Source organism: Hyperolius riggenbachi, chromosome 11, assembly GCF_040937935.1.
Source record: "Hyperolius riggenbachi isolate aHypRig1 chromosome 11, aHypRig1.pri, whole genome shotgun sequence".
Classification (NCBI taxonomy): Eukaryota; Metazoa; Chordata; class Amphibia; order Anura; family Hyperoliidae; genus Hyperolius; species Hyperolius riggenbachi.
The window spans coordinates 254726346-254746345 of NC_090656.1; the positions used below are offsets into that span (position 1 = coordinate 254726346).

Genomic DNA, 20000 nt, shown 5'->3' on the forward strand with positions numbered 1-20000 from the left:
AATGGACCCATTCCAGCATCGCTGAGCACCACACACTGCCCATTAGCACAGCCTGTGCATACATTTCTTTATCACGTGAACCAGTAATGCTTCAGTGTCCTGGCTGTACTGCCAGTTTAGAGCTAGGCTCTTCACAATGCATCAGTTGCATTATAGAATAACTAGTAGACCTAAGCCCCTTTTAAAACGGGCTCTAGGTCTGTCGGATCCCTCCCCTCCCTCCCATGTGACCACCGCAAGTCAGCGAGCATGCGCCCGCCCTCCCGCTGTGTGCACACGCCCACCGCCTGAGCAAACGCCCGGCCCCCAGGCCTGACCTGCTCCTTGTCCCAAAGCAGTCCGAGCGGCACATGCGCAGTAGCACACACACATATATGCAGAGACACAGGGGGATTATTATATAAGATTCTGCATGTCCACTCATTGCCCAAACTATTCTATGGGGCTGTTCACATCTCTTTGTTGTAATGGATCACGTTATTCTATCTCTCTGCATACAGCCTTTGTATACTAGTTTATGTCCAGTCTCCATTGCAGTTCAGTCATTATAATGCGTGCATTAGGCCTGAACGATTTTTAGGAAAAAAAATTGGATCGATTTCTGTCTGAAGTAACTATTTTGATTCACAATTTCCTTCAAATACAGCTTTGTTCACCCTCTGTGCCTCTCTATCACCGTCTCTCTTTGTGGACACTCTGTGTCTCTCTTGGTGTCACCTTTCTGTCTCTCTGTGTCCTTTTTGTGCCCCCTTTGGCTCTCTGTCTGTCTGCTCTCTGCCCCCTATGGGTTACTCTCTGTGCCCCCTATGGGTCTCTCTGTGCTCCTCTGTCTCTCTCTGTGCCCCCTCTGTCTCCCATGCTGCGGCAGTGCTGGACATACCTTCCAGCAAGAGTCCAGCGATGCCCATCTATCCACTTCGCCTCCTGCAGGCTCTAATGCACGGCATACTTCCTTTATGTCATGTGACATACAGGAACCAGGTAGTATGCTGTGCACAAGAGCCGGCGAGAGAGGACAGACAGCACTAGGCTCGTGCGGAAGGTATGTCCAACACTGCGGATGCTGCGGCCCGCACGCTTCTGGACTTGGGGTAAGTTTGAAGCCGCTTCTTCAAACTTCCCCACGTGGAAATTAAGTCATCACGGAACTCGCCGCTTTGATTCCGAAATCGTTATCTTGGTGATCACTATTTCGGTTTAAATTCGATTTATCGTTCAGGCCTAGCGTGCGTTATGCAACTGACCACGGTGAATCCTGCATTTGGGCTAACTTTAAACTTTAAATGACATCAAATAATGTGTACGTACAGTCCCAATCCCACATTGAACAAGTGTGTTTTTTTTTTTTTTTTTTTTTTACAGTAACAAGTAAACAAGGGTTTAAAATCCAAGGCTACAAATTATTTTCTCTGCAATTAGACTTCTAAATGCATGGAACCGATAAAACAGTTTAACCTCTTGACGACCAGCTAACCCCGATTGGCATAAACTGGTCGTCTGCGGGTTACCATGGAAACGGCCGCTCGATCGAGCGGCCTTTCCATGTCAGTTCACGGAGGGTGTCTCCGTGAACAGCCGGAGAGCCGCCGATCGCGGCTCGCCGGCAAAATGTAAACACGCGGGGAAGAAATCCCCGCTGTTCACATCATACGGCGCTGCTGCGCAGCAGCGCCGTAGGGCAGATCGGCGATCCTCGGCCTCTGATTGGCCGGGGATCGCCGGCATCTGATAGGCGGAAGCCTATCCTTCAATGTGCAGGACGGAACTCCGTCCTGCGCATTACGGAGAGAGGGAGGGAGGGAGGTAAGGAGGCAGAGGGCGGAAATGGCTGCCCCCCCGCAAAACGCAGATGGCCGGCGGCGATCAGACCCCCCCAGCAGGACATCCCCCTAGTGGGGAAAAAAAGGGGGGGGGGGGAGTCTGATCGCCCTGGCATAATACTGATCTGTGCTGCGGGCTGGAGAGCCCACGCAGCACCGATCAGGCAAATCACCCCTGGTCGGCAAGATTGGTTTCTATGTAACTGTGGTCATACACTATGTAATCTTGACTCTACAATCCATGTACCAAATCCATGTAGTGAAAGGATCATCAGATTTGAAAATACTTTATAAAGTTCTTGCCCTTTCAGGTGAATTAATTTTTTTAAACAGATTTTCAGCTTTTAAATGCAAAATAAGCCTGTGGGATTCTGGAGAAGTTGTATTTAGGATTAGTAGTATACCAGTAATACAATTGTTCTAAGTGAGATGTATAGAGAGGTTGCTTCAGCTTTACTTTAACCACTTCACCCCAAAGCGGTTTTTACCGTAACAGACGAGCGATTTTCACCTTTCAGTGCTCATCCCTTCCATTTGCCAATAGCTTAATCACTACTAATCGCAATGACATGATCTATAGCTTCTTTTTTTCAGCACCAATTGGGCTTTTTGGGGGGTAATATTTTTTTCCAGTAATTACTTTATTTTCTATGTATTTTAAATCTCCAATTTCATCCCCTATAGTTTAAACTCTGCTACTGTGCATAAAACCCACACATTGTATCTGATTATTTGTCCCGGTTATCACAAGATTTTAATTATGTCCCTAGTACAAAGTATGGTGACCATACATCATTTGGAAATAAAGGTGTATTTTTTGGGGTGTGTTTTTTTTCTTCACTATTTTTACGTGCATGGAGCGCGCGCCTGCATCGGCGGGAGCTCATGTGCGCACAGCGGCGGCAGCACTGTCTGACTGATATAAACGTCCTGGAGCCATTAAGAGGCTCTAGCAGGACTTTATTTATAAGCCAGCTTGTCATTAAGTGGTTAAATAATGCCACTCAAACAATTGCCTGGCAGCCCTCTGATCTCTTTGGCTGCAGTAGTGTCTGAATGACCTATCTGACACAAGTGTGTGGCTTATCCAGTCAGACGTCAGTCAGAGCACCTGATAGGCATGCTTTCTCTGAGGCGATATACAATATGAAGATAAATACTTGTCCTACTTGCATAACATATGTATTGATTTCAGTGAATTTTATATGGTAAATAAAGACAAACGTTCCTGGCATTTTCCATTTTTATTCTGTCTGACTAAAGCCAATCCTGATGTCATTTCCTCCCTTACTACATTGTTTTTCCTCCTAGAAACTGCACTGTTATATCTAGCTTGCTTTGTAAACACATGTGATCACTGCATAGATCGTATTTTAGCAGCTTCTGCAGAGGGGTGAGGTGCATTTCCCTTCTCAGCCTAGTGTCACACCGAACTGCCCCCAGCCAATTAGTGAGGTGCAGGAATGTGGGAGGGGAGGGGAGATACCAAGCTTCCTTCCCACCGGGCAATGTGCCAGAACAGAGCCAGGCTGAGTGAGATGAGATTTATTACAGCAGAAACATTTCTGATTACTTTGGAGTATTCGCAATGTAGGGTCTGGTTGTAGGCAGCGTAATTAACACAGAGCAGTGTGTAAATGGAATTTGATTTTATGGCTGACAATTCCACTTTAAAAGAGTACTGTAGGGGGCTAGGAGGGAAAAAGACAGTTGAGTATACCTGGGACTTCTAATGGTCGCCCGCAGACGTCCTGTGCCCGCGCAGCCGGTCCCCACTGCTGGTTCACTTCCAGAATTTGCAACGTTAATGTCACATACCTACTGCGCCTGCGCGGCTGTGAATTGTTGGCGGGGACTGGAGCATCGGTGAGTGGCTGCGCGGGCACAGGATGTCTGCAGGGGACCATTAGAAGCCTCAGGTAAGTTCAACTTTTTTTTTTCCCCCTACCCCCCTACAGTACTTTGTGTCCTTTAACTGAAATATAGGGTTTAAATGAGAACCGCTCCTTTAAAATATGTTTTAGAATCTTTTTTTTTTTTTTTTTCTTCCCACACATGAATAAACTTGACACATTTTTGTAGTTTGATTTAGATAACGCATCTGCTGTAAACAGGAGTCAAAGCAAACACACAAAGGTTTCAATCACAAATGTTTAATTTGTCGTCTGAAGAGGGCGTGGCGAAGGGGGCTCAGATCTCTCAGTAGTACCAGATGGAATGAAAGGCTTACAGTCCCTCACAAGCACCAGATATCAAAGTTCTCTTCCTGTCTCTGTCTGTGTGTTTTCCTGTTTGAGGGTTTTCTCTGACAGATTGCTACAAAGTATCTAAATAAAGTCATTCTGAGTAAAGTCAGTGGGGGGGGCTTGCTTGATGACTTCCTCTCTCCAGGCATTACTGCTCTGTTGCCGTATTGGTACTTCAATGTTACCCCGGGTATTTAAAGGGGTTCTGTGGCCTTTTTAAAAAAAAAAGTGTCACTTGGGGCTTCTACCGGCTCCCACGCCGTCACTGAAGCCCCCTCCGTTTCTCACCGTGATTCACCTGCCAGTTATTCATCTAACTAGACGAATAGCATTGACTGCGGCTGCGCTGCCGTGGCAGTGCGTGTCCTCACTCCTGGGACATTATTGCGCCGTATGACGTTTTCTTGTACTGCACCTGTGCACTAAGCGACTTTTCCTTTAACCCTTAGCAGCCAATTTATTTAGAGGCTTGCAAGTGCTCCAGGCCAATTTATTGTAGCACTTATTTAATTTCTTTATTTACATATTGTAGCTTTTTAACCACTTAAACCCCCGCGGTACGAATTTCTCCGTCCCTTTTTTTCCCCCCTAAAAAACCAGGGACGGAGAAATCCGTACCTTCCGCGCTACCGCCGCTGTCCGTGCTCCCGCCGCTCGTGTGCGCGCACCCGCCGCTCGTGCACGCCGCCGCCTTCTCGCACGGAGATCAATGAAGCAGCTCTTGAGCGCTTTGAGTCCAACAGGAAAAAAGTGCTATACAAAATGTTTGGATTATTATTATTATTAAAGAGAACCTGAGGTGGGGTTCTAAGAATGAAATCTGCGCTCAGAGGCTGGGTCTGCTTATATTGCCCAGCCTCTGCTGCTATCCCAATCCCCCCCCCCCTAAGTTCCCCCTGCGCTCCGCTCTCCCCTATAAATCACAGCCGCGCTGCCGACACGCAACGTGTCATAGCGGGCTGTGTTTACCGTTGTCCTGTCAGTCTGCATGCTCCCTCCGCCTCCTGCAGAGCTCCGGTCCCCGCCCGCGTCCCTTCCCTCCCCGCTGATTAGAGGGAAGGAACGCGGGCGGGGACTGGCGCTATGCAGGAGGCGAGGGGAGCGATGAGAGTGACAGGACAAAAGTAAACACAGCCCGCTGTGATTTATGGGTGATCGCAGAGTGCAGGGGGTGCTTAGCAGGGATTGGGATAGCAGCAGAGGCTGGGCTGTATAGGCAGACCCAGCCTCTGAGCACAGATTTCATTCTTAGAACCCCACCTCAGGTTCTCTTTAACCTCCCTGGTGGTATGGACGAGCTGAGTTCGTCCAGCAAAAACTTGCAAAAAACGTTAATGACGAGCTGAGCTCGTCCATGCCGACAGGGAGATTTCCTGTTTCTCTGCCCCGCCGGCTGCATTTTTTTCTCTTCAGAGGGATTCCCCAGGATGGCTGGATGCCTGACTGCACGCTGTGGGTAGCGATCTGTGCTACCCACAGCGTGCAGAACAAGCATCCAGCCACCCTAGGGAATCCCTGGGCAGCCAGCGGGGCAGGGAATGTGCGGGGTTCCCCCCTGTATGCGGAGGCTATGTGGGCGGGGGGATCCCCCTCTGTGCGGGTGGGGGGATCCCCCTTCTATGGTGGCTGTTGCGGGTGGGGATCCCCCTCTGTGCGGGTGGGGGGATCCCCCTCCTATGGTGGCTGTTGCGGGTGGCCTATTCCCCCCTCCCTCCCGATCTCCCCCCTCCTGATCCCCCCCCCCCTCTAAGCCCGTGGAGTAAATAGTTGTACTCACCAGAGGGCTTTCTCCAGCGACGCAGCAGCACTTCCTCCTGCATCTCCAAAGTCTCGTTCTCTGTATAGTTACATTACGAGGCTTGGTGACGTCACCAAGCCTCGTACTGTAACTGTACAGAGACCGGGACTTTGGAGATGGAGGAGGAAGTGCTGCTGCGTCGCTGGAGAAAGCCCTCTGGTGAGTACAACTATTTACTCCACGGGCTTAGAGGGGGGGGGGGGGATCAGGAGGGGGGAGATCGGGAGGGAGGGGGGGAATAGGCCACCCGCAACAGCCACCATAGAAGGGGGATACCCCCGCCCACATAGCCTCCGCATACAGGGGGGAACCCTGCACATTCCCTGCCCCGCTGGCTGCCCAGGGATTCCCTAGGGTGTGCTTGTTCTGCACGCTGTGGGTAGCACAGATAGCTACCCACAGCGTGCTAGGAGGGGGGGGGGACCGGGAGGGGGACATCTGGCTACCTATAAATCTGGCTAAACACCTGGCTCGCTATACATCTGGCTAACTATACCTGGCTGCACATCTGGCTAACTATGCATCTGGCTAACTATACCTGGCTGCACATCTGGCTACCTATACATCTGGGTCTTATACTCACCATTGGCATGCTGATCCCTCGTCGCGTACCTCTGATAGCTTCCCCAGTGTCTTCTTCCATGTCCCTTGGCGGATTTTGCTTCTCCCTCGGCGATGACATGTCCCCCGTTGATCGGCATATATGACACCAGGGTCACACAGCGTCATCAACATCTTGCAGAAAACACTTTTTTTTTTTAAATTGAATTCAATACAATAACCTGTATTGAATTCAATATAAAAAAAAAAAATTGGTTGCAAAAAAAAAATGGTTGCAAATTATTGGAAATTAATTGAAACACTTTTTGCACGGAAATCCTGGGGAAACTGAACGCCAGGGTGGTTAAAGATGAACACTTCCTGGGCAGCAACGCAGCTCAGCAGATGCAAACGAGACCCTGGTGTGGCAGGGAGCGGAGGGAGGAGTTTAGTTTCACCCCACTTCATTTTTCTGCAAAGTCACGCAGTCTTATGATTGACCAGTCTCGCGCAGCAGCTGGAGCATTTGACCAGTCTTTTTCAAGCAATTGCATCGACAATTCTTTGCACTGCATCGGCCGTCCCTGCAGTATTGCAGTCCTTCTCTAGGGATAAGCAGCACTTGTCACGTGTTTCATTTGTTCAGTTTTGTGTCCCCAGGCATGGCAGTATTCAGCAGTCTGACAATGGCAGTGTTCACTTCTCATATAGGTCTTCAGTTTGCCACTGATTCCTTTTTCAGGACGGACGGATGCTGCTTGAAAGTTAGAGTAGAGATTTTTCTAGAATTGATAACATGGGGCTTGTGCCTCCATTTACGTCAGCAGCTTGATGAGGAATGTTTGGGTTTAAAGCATCTGTCCGTAACTTCAGAAATGTTTTGTATTCACAGCTTCAGAAATGTTTTGTATTGCACTCGGATTCAGTCATACAAGCCCAGTGCAGGAGCCAGTAGGCAGTAGGCAACAAAAGCAGAAAAGGGTCAGAAAAGACAGGTTCCAGAAGAGAGATATCCCCCGACCCCCACCCCCACCCACCTTTATTTGCTCATTGGCATAAGGCTTCTGCAGCGTCTAGTCCTGCATTACATAAATGCCTTTAGGTTGCCTCAGATGTTTGCAAAAGTGGTAGCTCATTTATAACGAATAACGTGCGCTAGCTTCTCACCAGTTTCTGCAAAAGCTATTTAATAAGGGGTTGCTGCAGAGCGGACCTGTTGCCTGTGCTCTAAGGCCTCTTTCCCACGGATGGCTTAACTGCTCGTTTGTCGACCACTCACGCCAATTACATGCAGCCCAATGGCAGTTTGCAGTAACATTATGCGTGTTACGTTTGACATGCGTTGGCGGTACCTGCTGACAAATGCCATGCTCAGATGTCCAAGGCCTGTGCCGAGCACTAGGAAGCATCCAGCTGGTGGACGGGAACAGGCGGTGAATTCACCACCTTAAGCTGCTCGTGGAAAAGAGGCCTAAGGGCTAGCAACACTGTTTAGCGCTTTACGATCTGTCCGCACTGCGTTCGCATTTGGAAAAAGACCATCCCATTGACGTGGGAAACCGGGGAAGAATCACAGTAAAATCGCTGAGATTTATAAAATCAAAACAAAAATCAAGCATGGTTTTTGTCGCGGATTTAAAGGACTGCTATTGTGAAAATGGTCAATTGTAAACCCATACAAATAAGTACGTTTCTTCCAGATTAAAATGAGCCATAAATAACTTTTCTCCTATGTTGCTGTCACTTGCAGTAGGTAGTAGAACACTATTATTTCCACCTTGTTTTACATTGCCTCTACCTATTCCCGACACCGGTTAGCCATTCTTGCATCTGATGCGAAGTACAGCCAGGCAAAGAGCATTGTTTAAAGGGAATCTTAACTGAGAGGGATGTGGATGCTTCCTTATAAACAATACCAGTTGGCTGGCAGTCCTGCTGATCTCTTTGGCTGCAGTATTTGCTGACTCGCACACCTGAAACAAGCATGCAGCTAATCCAGTCTGAGGCCTGGGGCACACCAGAGGAGTTTTTCTGAGAGTTTTGAGTTTTTAAATCTGCAAATGTTATCCTATGTGTCTGTGCACACTGGAGCAATGAGGTTTTGTAAAAAACCCCATAGCATTACATTGGGAAGAGCTTTTGAAGCCTCTAGCGCCCAAACGCTAGAGGTTTCAAAAGCTCTTCTCAATGTAATGCTATGGGGTTTTTTACAAAACCTCATTGCTCCAGTGTGCACAGACACATAGGATAACATTTGCAGATTTAAAAACTCAAAACTCTCAGAAAAACTCCTCTGGTGTGCCCCAGGCCTGACTTCAGTCAGAGCACCTGATCTGCATGCTTGTTGAGGGGCTGTGGCTAAAAGCATTAGAGACACAGGATCAGCAGGAGAGTCGGGCAACTAGTATTATTTTAAAAGGAAAAATCCATCTCCTTCTCAGTTTAGGTTCCCTTTAAAGAGAAACCGTGACCAAGAATTGAACTTAAATCCAATCAGTAGCTGATACCCCCTTTTAAGTGTGAAATCTTTTCCTTTTCAGAAACAGATCATCAGTGGGTCTGTATGGTGGATATTGTGGTGAAACCCCTACCACAGGAAACTGTGAGGACCATGGTCCTGGCTGGTTTCCTGTCTGTGAACCTCGTTGCATTGGGCTCTATTCATAAAACCTTACCGCAAGTTTTCCGCTCAAAACAGCGGATTTTCCCGTCCATTTAGCAAAGTGGGCATTCATAAAAGCTGTTCCCGCATGAAAATCTACAATCCCCCAGCAGAGCGAGAAATTTCCGCCTTCTCCAGTGTTTTTCTAGATTTATCTAGAAAAAAGTAACAAAATGGCCATTCATAAAGATTAGTGGAAGCGGTATGTGGACGGGAAATACCGCTTCCTCTGATTTTGCGGATTACATACAAGTGAATGGGACAGACCTCCCAGAGAGAGCAGCGCACGGAGGGACTCTGCCGGCTGAAGTGTTTCCGCATGCCTTCCGACAGCTTACCGCCAGCTTTCAGCGGGAGATCTCCGCTCTTGCATCGCAGCTGGCAAGATTTTTTTGAATGACCACCCAGAAGTGTAAAATACCGCTGCGGTATTTTACCTCTACGAGTATTTACGCCACAAGTTTTTTATGAATAGAGCCCATTGTGGGGAAATAGCTATTTACAGCTGTTTCCAACTACTAAAAAAGCAAGCATCATCTCCTTCCACTGATATCACCTACCAGCAGTAAAAATGTCACTATGTGATGTCAGAATGTAAATCAGGGATTTAAAAGATTTTACAATGGGAAAACACTGACTAAATCATTTATTCATAATTATGGTAAAAATGAAGCACTTTTATGACATTATTTTCACTGGAGTTCCTCTTTAACCAGCTGAGCGGTCTGGACGAGCTCAGCTCAGCTCGCTCAGCTCAGCTCGTCCAGTACCGCCGGAGCCTGCCGCTCAGGCCCTGCTGGGCCGATTTGGCTCAAATAAAAAGCAGCACACGCAGCCGGCACTTTGCCAGCCGCGTCTACTGCCTGATCGCCGCTGCAGTGCGGCGATCCGCCGCATGCAGCGGCGAAAGAGGGTCCCCCCAGCTGCCTGAGCCCAGCGTAGCCGGAACAAAAAGTTCCGGCCAGCGCTAAGGGCTGGATCGGAGGCGGCTGACGTCAGGACGTCGGCTGACGTCCATGACGTCACTCCGCTCGTCGCCATGGCGACGAGGTAAGCGAAACAAGGAAGGCTGCTCATTGCGGCCTTCCTTGTTTATTCTGGGCGCCGGAGGCGATCGGAAGATCGCCTCCGGAGCGCCCTCTAGTGGGCTTTCATGCAGCCAACTTTCAGTTGGCTGCATGAAATAGTTTTTTTTAATTAAAAAAAACCCCTCCCGCAGCCTCCCTGGCGATCTTAATAGAACGCCAGGGTGGTTAAGTCCTCTCCTCAGCTTCCCGGTAGTTTATTTTAATCAGTGTTCATCAGGTTAAAAAAAAATCATTGTTAGGAGAGTGATCCACAGGTCCGAGCGAGGGGTTATTTAACGCAAACTCAACCGAAAGCACGTCGTGTGTTCATCTTAACCAGGAGATAACAGCCGCTCTCGTATAGTGAAGTACAGTTATGAAAATAAAAGCACTTAAATCTGTATTTTAGGCCTTGGGGGCTTCTAAGTGGGCCGCCGTAATGTTCCCCAACATTTTATTCTAATGGTTGAGGAAAGCAGCATCTTATTTTATTCAGGAGCGGCTCTGCAGGACGCCAGCTAACACTCAGAAATACACAGAAATGGACGTAAAATATTTATACGCAGTGTCACCCCGCTTGCATCCGTGCAGGGAGTTCCTTTGTCTCGTTTAGCTGGCGTTTGATAAAGTGCGCTCAGAGCTCTCTTACTGTCAGAGAGAGGGGTTCAGCATTTTACAAATAAACTCTCGCATAACTACTTGTAAGGACAATTTCTACAGCTGCGAAATACAGCTTAATATTCGGCAACTTTATCAGGCTGAACTGTGTGCTAGTGACGTGCTGCCTGATTCTACCTCCCCCCAGGCAAGATTCCTCTGTAGTAATTTGGACATGTGTATGAGCCTTTAGTGTGTTTAACTGAAAGATAAATCTACATATAGCTAAGGCAACACTCATGTTAAGGCCCATGTACACACCCAACCAAACCGCCTGATTGTCGTCTGATTCTGGTCTGTTGGATGACAATCAGGCATGTGTACACATGACAAGATGACCGACTGATATCAGGCAGTTTGTCCGATCCATCCGGCGGATCTACTTACAAGACTGTTAAAGGAATACTTACGTGGAAAAAAAAAAGATCTTTACTCACCCGAAGCATCCCTCAGCCCCCTGAAGCTGTATGGTGCCCTCGCAGCCCCGGTCCGATCGTCCTGTCCCCGCCGCCAACAGGCTGGGAACGCGGCTGATTCTCAGCGTTCACAGCCGCTATATCACCCTCTAGGGCACCATACAGCTTCAGGGGGCTGAGCGCTGCCCCGGTGAGCAAAGATCATTTTTTTTTTTAACTGAAGTATTCCTTTAAGGCTCGTACTTGTGCTTGACTGAGGGTGGCTGAGGTGGGCGATAATTAGGCGTGTGTAGAGGCTTGCAACCCCCAACCCTGCAAGCAATCTGCACGGCGAATCAACTCAACTGCACGGCGAATCAATGCACTCCCCCGCCCACCGCATGATGTCACGTGCCGCTCCGCCATCCCTTCTCCTCACTGCGTAGCAACTTGATTTATCGACTTCTGATCGGCTTGAGTAATAAACTCGTAGAAATCTATCGCCGTGTGAAGGTAGAATTGAGAGCAGCAGAAAGGGTTTCTGTTTTGTAACATTTGATTACTGCTCACAATAAATAACAAGTGGGGTTGATCAATGATATGCCAATTTTTTTCCGAGTGAATTCAAATCTATGCAAAATTTTACGCAAATATATGCAGTTTGATAATGGATCAATTTAAACCCAGGTTTAAACCACTGGTGAATATACATGCCTTTCATTAGCGAATTGCTTCATCCCGTTCAGATCATTTTGCGGAGACGGCCATGCGATCTGAACGCAGCGCGTACGAAGGCACGCCATCTGCGCTACTATGCGCTGCTGATCCCATGCACTACAGTGAACGGATCTGCGCTGGGATTCCCGAAAAATGCATGCAGCTGCGGGATAGCGCATCGCACTGCTGTGCAGCGCATATTATTATTATTATTATTATTTAGTATTTATATATAGCGCTGACATATTACGCAGCGCTGTACAGTGTGTGTGTGTGTGTGTGTGTATGTGTATATATATATATGTATATATATGTGTATATATATGTATATATATATATATATATATATATATATATATATATATATACATATATATTGTCTTGTCACTAACTGTCCCTCAACGGAGCTCACAATCTAATCCCTACCATTGCCATATGTCTATATTATGTAGTGTAAGTACTGTAGTCTAGGGCCAATTTTTTTAGGGGGAGCCAATTAACTTATCCGTATGTTTTTGGAATGTGGGAGGAAACCGGAGTGCCCGGAGGAAACCCACGCAGACACGGAGAGAACATACAAACTCTTTGCAGATAGTGCCCTGGCTGGGATACGAACCAGGGACCCAGTGCTGCAAGGCGAGAGAGCTAACCACTACGCCACCGTGCTGCCCATATGCATATGCATATGCATATGATGGAAACTGTAGAAGGACAGTCTATGCCATTCTATCATTATTGTGTGTAGCACTCTATACACGCTGCCGAAATGCGCACAGCAGCGTGTATAGTCTGGTCGAGCCCTGATGCTTTCTGTATGGATTTCTTTACACTTCATTGTGGCAAAGTACATGCAAAACAAGGAGTATTTTTGCGCTTTGTCGCTGGCAGTGCTCAAAGTTCTTTTCTAGTCTCCAGCAAGGGCTTCAAGATCCTGTGTTCTGCCGATATTAATATAGCAAAGTGCCTTCATTCCTCACTCGCTGCCAGCAAGTTTATGTGGAATACACCAGACATATATCGCCTGCACCTTCTAAATGAAGGTTTTTCACATAAACTCTAATCTCTCGCTACAGCTTTTATTTTGTCCATTAATCAGCATGCGAATGAAAGTTAATGCCTGTGTTTTCACTGGGCCTCAACATACATCATGTGAAATAGGAGTCTGTGTGCTGTGTAGCTTGTCAGGAGAGTGGTTGTGGTGAGCTTGCTGTGGCTGTTAGGAGTTGGGCTGATGTCTGTGTAGCTTGTCAGGAGAGCAGCTGTGGCGAGCTTGCTGCGGCTGTTAGGAGTTGGGCTGATGTCTGTGCGGTGTGTAGCTTATCAGGAGAGCGGCTGTGGCGAGCTTGCTGCGGCTGTTAGGAGTTGGGCTGATGTCTGTGCGGTGTGTAGCTTGTCAGGAGAGAGGCTGTGGCGAGCTTGCTGCGGCTGTTAGGAGTTGGGCTGATGTCTGTGTAGCTTGTCAGGAGAGCGGCTGTGGCGAGCTTGCTGCGGCTGTTAGGCGTTGGGCTGATGTCTGTGCAATGTGTCAGGAGAGCGGCTGTGGCGAGCTTGCTGCGGCTGTTTGGAGTTGGGCTGATGTCTGAGCAGTGTGTCAGGAGAGCAGCTGTGGCGAGCTTGCTGCGGCTGTTAGACGTTGGGCTGATGTGTGTCAGGAGAGCGGCTGTGGCGAGCTTGCTGTGGCTGTTAGGAGTTGGGCTGATGTCTGTGCAGTGTGTCAGGAGAGCGGCTGTGGCGAGCTTGCTGCGGCTGTTAGGAGTTGGGCTGATGTCTGTGTAGCTTGTCAGGAGATTGGCTGTGGCGAGCTTGCTGCAGCTGTTAGGAGTTGGGCTGATGTCTGTGCAGTGTGTCAGGAGAGAGTGGTTGTGGTGAGCTTGCTGTGGCTGTTAGAAGTTGGGCTGATGTCTGTGTAGCTTGTCAGGAGAGCGGCTGTGGCGAGCTTGCTGCGGCTGTTAGGAGTTGGGCTGATGTCTGTGCAGTGTGTCAGGAGAGCGGCTGTGGCGAGCTTGCTGCGGCTGTTAGGAGTTGGGCTGATGTCTGTGTAGCTTGTCAGGAGATCGGCTGTGGCGAGCTTGCTGCGGCTGTTAGGAGTTGTCAGGAGATTGGCTGTGGCGAGCTTGCTGCGGCTGTTGTCTGAGCAGTGTGTAGCTTGTCAGGAGAGCAGCTGTGGCGAGCTTGCTGCAGCTGTTAGGAGTTGGGCTGATGTCTGTGTAGCTTGTCAGGAGATTGGCTGTGGCGAGCTTGCTGCGGCTGTTAGGAGTTGGGCTGATGTCTGTGCAGTGTGTCAGGAGAGAGTGGTTGTGGTGAGCTTGCTGTGGCTGTTAGGAGTTGGGCTGATGTCTGTGTAGCTTGTCAGGAGAGCGGCTGTGGCGAGCTTGCTGCGGCTGTTAGGAGTTGGGCTGATGTCTGTGCAGTGTGTCAGGAGAGCGGCTGTGGCGAGCTTGCTGCGGCTGTTAGGAGTTGGGCTGATGTCTGTGCAGTGTGTCAGGAGAGCGGCTGTGGCGAGCTTGCTGCGGCTGTTAGGTGTTGGGCTGATGTCTGTGTAGCTTGTCAGGAGATCGGCTGTGGCGAGCTTGCTGCGGCTGTTAGGAGTTGTCAGGAGATTGGCTGTGGCGAGCTTGCTGCGGCTGTTGTCTGAGCAGTGTGTAGCTTGTCAGGAGAGCAGCTGTGGCGAGCTTGCTGCAGCTGTTAGGAGTTGGGCTGATGTCTGTGTAGCTTGTCAGGAGATTGGCTGTGGCGAGCTTGCTGCGGCTGTTAGGAGTTGGGCTAATGTCTGAGCAGTGTGTAGCTTGTCAGGAGAGCGCTGCGTCTGTAGTGTAGCGATGCTCCCTGCTGTGGGCCCATCACGCTGACTGTTAACTCATGTGGATGAACTGAATTAAGTGCTCGCTGGATAGACCAGATTCACATAAATGAATAAGTCCTGCGTCTTTTATCGCATTACTGTTTCTAGCAGTAAAGCAGGGATCACACTTGCAGGCCATATAAATGGGAAACAGGTGATTTGGGGGCACACTCACTGCTGGTCTGCACCTGACCTGGGCGCTGCCATAGACAGGTTATTACGCCTGTAGCGGCGCATTTCAAGTATAATTTGGGTGCTGCACCCTAAATTACTCCTCGCTCTGAGCTTCTATCACTCGGAAGAGGAATAGTATTAAACGCCAACTGGAATTTCAGCAGCATGAAGACTCGCCCTGCGCCCAGCTGACCGGGTGGTGAGTACATACATACTCATAGAAACGTATGCAACTTTCCACAGATTGTGTGTTCTGCAGTCATATGCGGGAAGATGTGCATGTTTTCCACAGTGACACAATGTATTAATTAGCAAAAGTGCACACAGGCCCTTATTCAATTCACGTCTTTTCTCTTTGTACTAGGTGACATTGTCACAAGACTGATAACGGGGGGGAACCTGCGGGGGAACAGTGCTAAAAAGCACAACCCCCGCCCCCATGTAGCAATAAATACTTACCAAGCCCCCAACAACATATTCCAACCTTCCTGTAGGTTCCAGCAGTTTCTGGCGTCCGTGCACGGCCTCTGGTGTGTCACCTGATTTGCGCCGGGTCACATGACACGTTGGGAGCTGTTGGAACCTACAGGAAGGATAGAAGATGTTGCTGGGGCTTGGTAAGTAGTTTGGTTTAAAAGGGTTCAGTGAAAGGGGGGGGGTACTTGACAGCTGCAGGGGGGGCGGTAGTAGCCCCAGGTAAGTTTTTTTTTTTGTTTTCAAAACCCCTCACAGAACCCCTCTAATCCTTGCAAAACCCTCAAAACTTAGTCCCAGATTTTCCCTCAGGAATGCCGGTTAGTTGAGACTTCCGTTTGCCTGAGTTCCATATACGGCCGTAGGTGGCCACGGGTAAAGAAAACTTTGTTAAAAACAATTGAGACGAAGGGAAAGAGGTGGCTGACGTCAGCAGATGATACAAATTATAATCCAAAAATTGTCCATTTAGACTGAGACAGTGACTGGCAGCACAGGTTCCTGACCTCCAGGCCAGTTGTGCGGTAACAATGCTGACCTCTGGGTGCCTCTGAGCTTTGCTATTGCACTGGCATGATTATTGCCCTGCAGAAGCGGGCCAGAGCTGGCAGCCACAATTCAGTAACAACTTTTACAAAATCTAGGTAGTTAACCAAAAGCAATGCTAGTCCGTTCTCTCCCAGTGCCATGAAGAAGAGCCCTCTGTGAACTGGACTAAGAAATGAAATGGCTGCTTTTGTTGGATCTCTTCCCCATTTTTATCCTCTGTGTAGAATTTAAAACACACCTGAAGGGAGAGCAATATGGAGGCTGCCATATTTATTTCCTTTTTAAAGAGACCCTAAACTGAGGAGTATATGGATTTTTCCTCTTTAATTAATACCAGTTGCCTGACTCTCCTGCTAATCCTCTGCATCTAATACTGTTAGCCACAGCCCCTGAACAAGCATGCAGCAGATCAGGTGTTCTGGCTAAAGTGTGACTGGATTAGCTGCATGCTTGTTTCAGGTGTGTGATTCAGCCAGTACTGCAGCCAAAGAGCTCAGCAGAACTGCCAGGCAACTGGTATTGTTTAAAAGGAAACCTCCATATCCCTCAGTTAAGGTTCCCTTTAATGAATACTAATTGCCTGGCTGTCCCGCTGATCCTTGGCTTCTAATACTTTTAGCCATTGATCCCTATACAAGCATGCAGATCAGGTGCTCTGACTGAAGTGTGATTGAAGTGAAGTGTGTTAGCTGCATGCTTGTTTCAGGTGTGTGAATCAGTCACTTCCACAACCAAAGAAACTAGCAGGACTGCCAGGCAACTGGTATTATTGAAAGCGGACCTAAACTCAGAACTTCCTCTCTGCTCTAAAAGATACGCAATAGCATAATGACCTTTAAAGAAAAAAACATTTTTGTTACAGCTGATACAAATCCTGCAATACATCTGCAGTGTGTCTACTTCCTGCTTTCATGGAAGCAGACCTATTCATAACATAACTGCTCTGCCGTGGCAGAGGAAATTCCTGAGCTGACACAGCTGAGCGATCAAATTAGACTTGTGGTTAGTCACAGAAGAGGGGAAATTGGGTTAAACTCTCTAAATACATACAGGGGGCATTTCTCTGTTTTCCTTCTGTCCTGTGCAAGAGTTCAGGCCCATTGTAAAAGGAAATAAAATATGGCAGCCACCATCTACCTCACACAGGTGTCCTTTGAAACAAAAGTAATGTTGTGCAGGAGAAGCATTCTGTCCAGATGTGTAGCGGACAAGAATGTGAAATGAAGCTTTGGCTGTAATTTGTGCAGTTAGAGGATTGTGGGGCGCAGCGATGAAAGCGTAAGATTTGTTTTAATTATGCACTTAGCATTGTTCGCGATGAGCCGCATGGCGGCGGTGGGAGAAGGAAGCCTGTACGGTAATGGTGGCATTCGCTGCGACAGTAAATGGTTCCCGCGGTCTGCCGTGACAGTGCGTACTCGCAGCCTGTCTGCAGAGAGAGATGCCCATCTCGGCTGTGCTGATACTGCTTGTTAGATGATACTTACCCTGACAATAGAATTTATAGCCACACAGTACATTACGGAGCACTGCGTGATTTTATGTGACATGTTTACAGCTGCACATCCCCCTCACGCTTACACTGCTGTTATTTCTTCCTTTTCATGACTCTGAGTACTCCGCACTGCTTCTTGGTTTTATTTATTTTATTGTTTTTCTATTTTTAATTCCCATCAGTTTAGATTTTAGGAACTTTGCTGAGCAACGTCTGTCTGAACAGACCACGGAATACAGTCCCAGCATGTAAAGTAAGGCGTGGCCATGTACTGGTCATTGTGGTCTACAGATCCCTCTCTGATCATTTTCTCACCAGAGAGGGAGCAATCTGATTGAATCCCTCCACACAGAGTTTCAATAAATGTCAGCGTTAAAGGGGAACTGAAGTAAAAGATATACGGAGGCTGCCATATTTATTTGCTTTTAATCAATACCAGTTGCCTGGCAGCCCTGCTGGTCTATTTCTCTGCAGTAGTATCTGAATCAAACCAGAAATAAGCATGCAGCTAGTCTTGTCAGATCTGACTTTAAAGTCTGAAACACCTGATCTGCTGCATGCTTGTTCAGGGTCTATGGCTAATAGTATTAGAGGCAGAGGATCAGCAGGGCTGCCAGGCAACTGGTATTGCTTAAAAGAAAATAAGCATGGCAGCCTCCATATACCTCTTGTCAGGATTGATGTAGTTACCTCTGCAGCGGGGAGCGGTGTGGCAGTCGCTCCCGCGTCTGACATCACCGCGGATCGCGCCGCATCATCTCAGGCATTCCCTTCCGATAGAACTGGTCTCTCCAGGGTGCATCAAAGCAGGACAGCGCACGAGCGCACCAGGAGACAGGACCTTTAGGCTTTGAGGAGGCGGGTCAGCTGACAGCTATGGGCTGGCTCTCGCCGCCGATTGGCTGTAGTCTGCAGGGCGGAACTTTTGGAATGTGCTGTTGTATTTAAGGCCTGAGCGACCAGTGCCTCACTGTCTGCTGTTGCTGAAACTTTGGGAACTGACTAAGGTCTGAGAGCTTAACCGCAGTGAGTTTGAACCGGCAGGACCCCGGGGATTCACACATAGGTAGGAAAACTTTGATAGCTGTAATAACTTTCATTATTGTATTGATTATCTGCGTAGGACTATTTGCCTGCAACCCTTGACTCCGCGCTCTGCCTCTCGATTCTGTACTCTGCCTATCTGATTGTTGCCGACCTCGGCCCGACCTTGACTCTGATATTGCCTCCTGATTTTTGTACCTTCGCTCATCTGATCTGTTACCGACCTTTTGCCTGACTACTCTGTACTGCCTCCTAACCAACCTGTTACCGACATTGCCTGTACGACCACTCTACCTAGTGATAGCCCCTACAGCTTAGGGCTATCACATAGGTGTACTCCTGTGTTATAGTGATAGTCCCTACAGCCAAGGGCTATCACTTAGGAGTACTCCTGTATTACTGTGCACTAAAAAACACGTGTGATCACACTCTGAATAAAGAGGAACTGAAGGATTGAACTGCATCCCAATCAGTAGTTGCTACCCCCTGACCCCACCAGAAATCTGTACCTTTGCTCCAATAGTTCATCATCATGGCTTATAGTGTAGTGAATCCTAGACCCTGACATCACATTGTGGGAACCTTGTTGCATTGTGGGAAATGACAGCTGTTTCCAACTGCCAAGCAAGCAACTGTGCATACGTATTATTTATTAAAAAATAGTTTTAGCCTCTCACATTGTTAGGGGGTGTGGTTATAGATAACGGCAGTTGGTGCTGTCTGTTGTTTTGTTTTTTTTCCATGTCTGCCAGTAGTAAAGATGATAACGTTGATCAAACACAAATTACATAGCAAATATCAATCCTTTCTTGATCTCACTTTGCAATCTACAGTATTGATTTATGTTTTTCCCCTTTTTGCTAAAGTTCCTCTTTAAATCTATTGAAAATCTGTGTGTACTTGCTGGGTCTCCCATGTGTTGCTATTCACCATGGAATCGTAACTATTCACCAAGGAATCTCCCCGCCGTAAATTGCATCAAAAGTGGTGTGTGGCATTTCAGTATCCTGATGTAAAAAAACAAGTCTCAAGTACCCCTTAAAGGATACCCGAGGTGACATGTGACATGATGAGATAGACATGGGTATGTACAGTGCCTAGCACACAAATAACTAGGCTGCGTTCCTTTTTTCTTTCTCTGCCTGAAAGAGTAAAAAATCGGGTATGCAAATGACAGTTTCTGGTCGGGACTGGGGCGAGCTATAGTGTTACCCTCACTGATAAGGAATTACAGCCATAAGACACTTTCCTGGTAGAAAATAGCTTCTGAGAGCAGAAAAGACTTAAAAAGGGGCAATAGTTCATAGATGTTAGCTCTGGCATACTTCAATGAATGTGTCAGTGAGAAGAGGCCATGAAACAATAAAAACTTAAAAAAATAGATTCAAATATAAAATAAAACTGTGTGATAGCTAAAAAGTCATTTTTAGGAGAATGAGAATAGGTACCATTGTTTATCTCATCATTTTTTTTATCCCCTCAGATGTGTACGCGCACACGCACACACACGCACACACTGT

General features: G+C 47.8%; 1 protein-coding gene across 8 annotated transcripts in view; it reads left to right on the forward strand.

Annotated features, from left to right (window-relative positions):
* Positions 1–20000, forward strand: part of PHF21A (PHD finger protein 21A) — a 253630-nt gene that overhangs the window by 121071 nt on the left and 112559 nt on the right. The window lies entirely within an intron of this gene.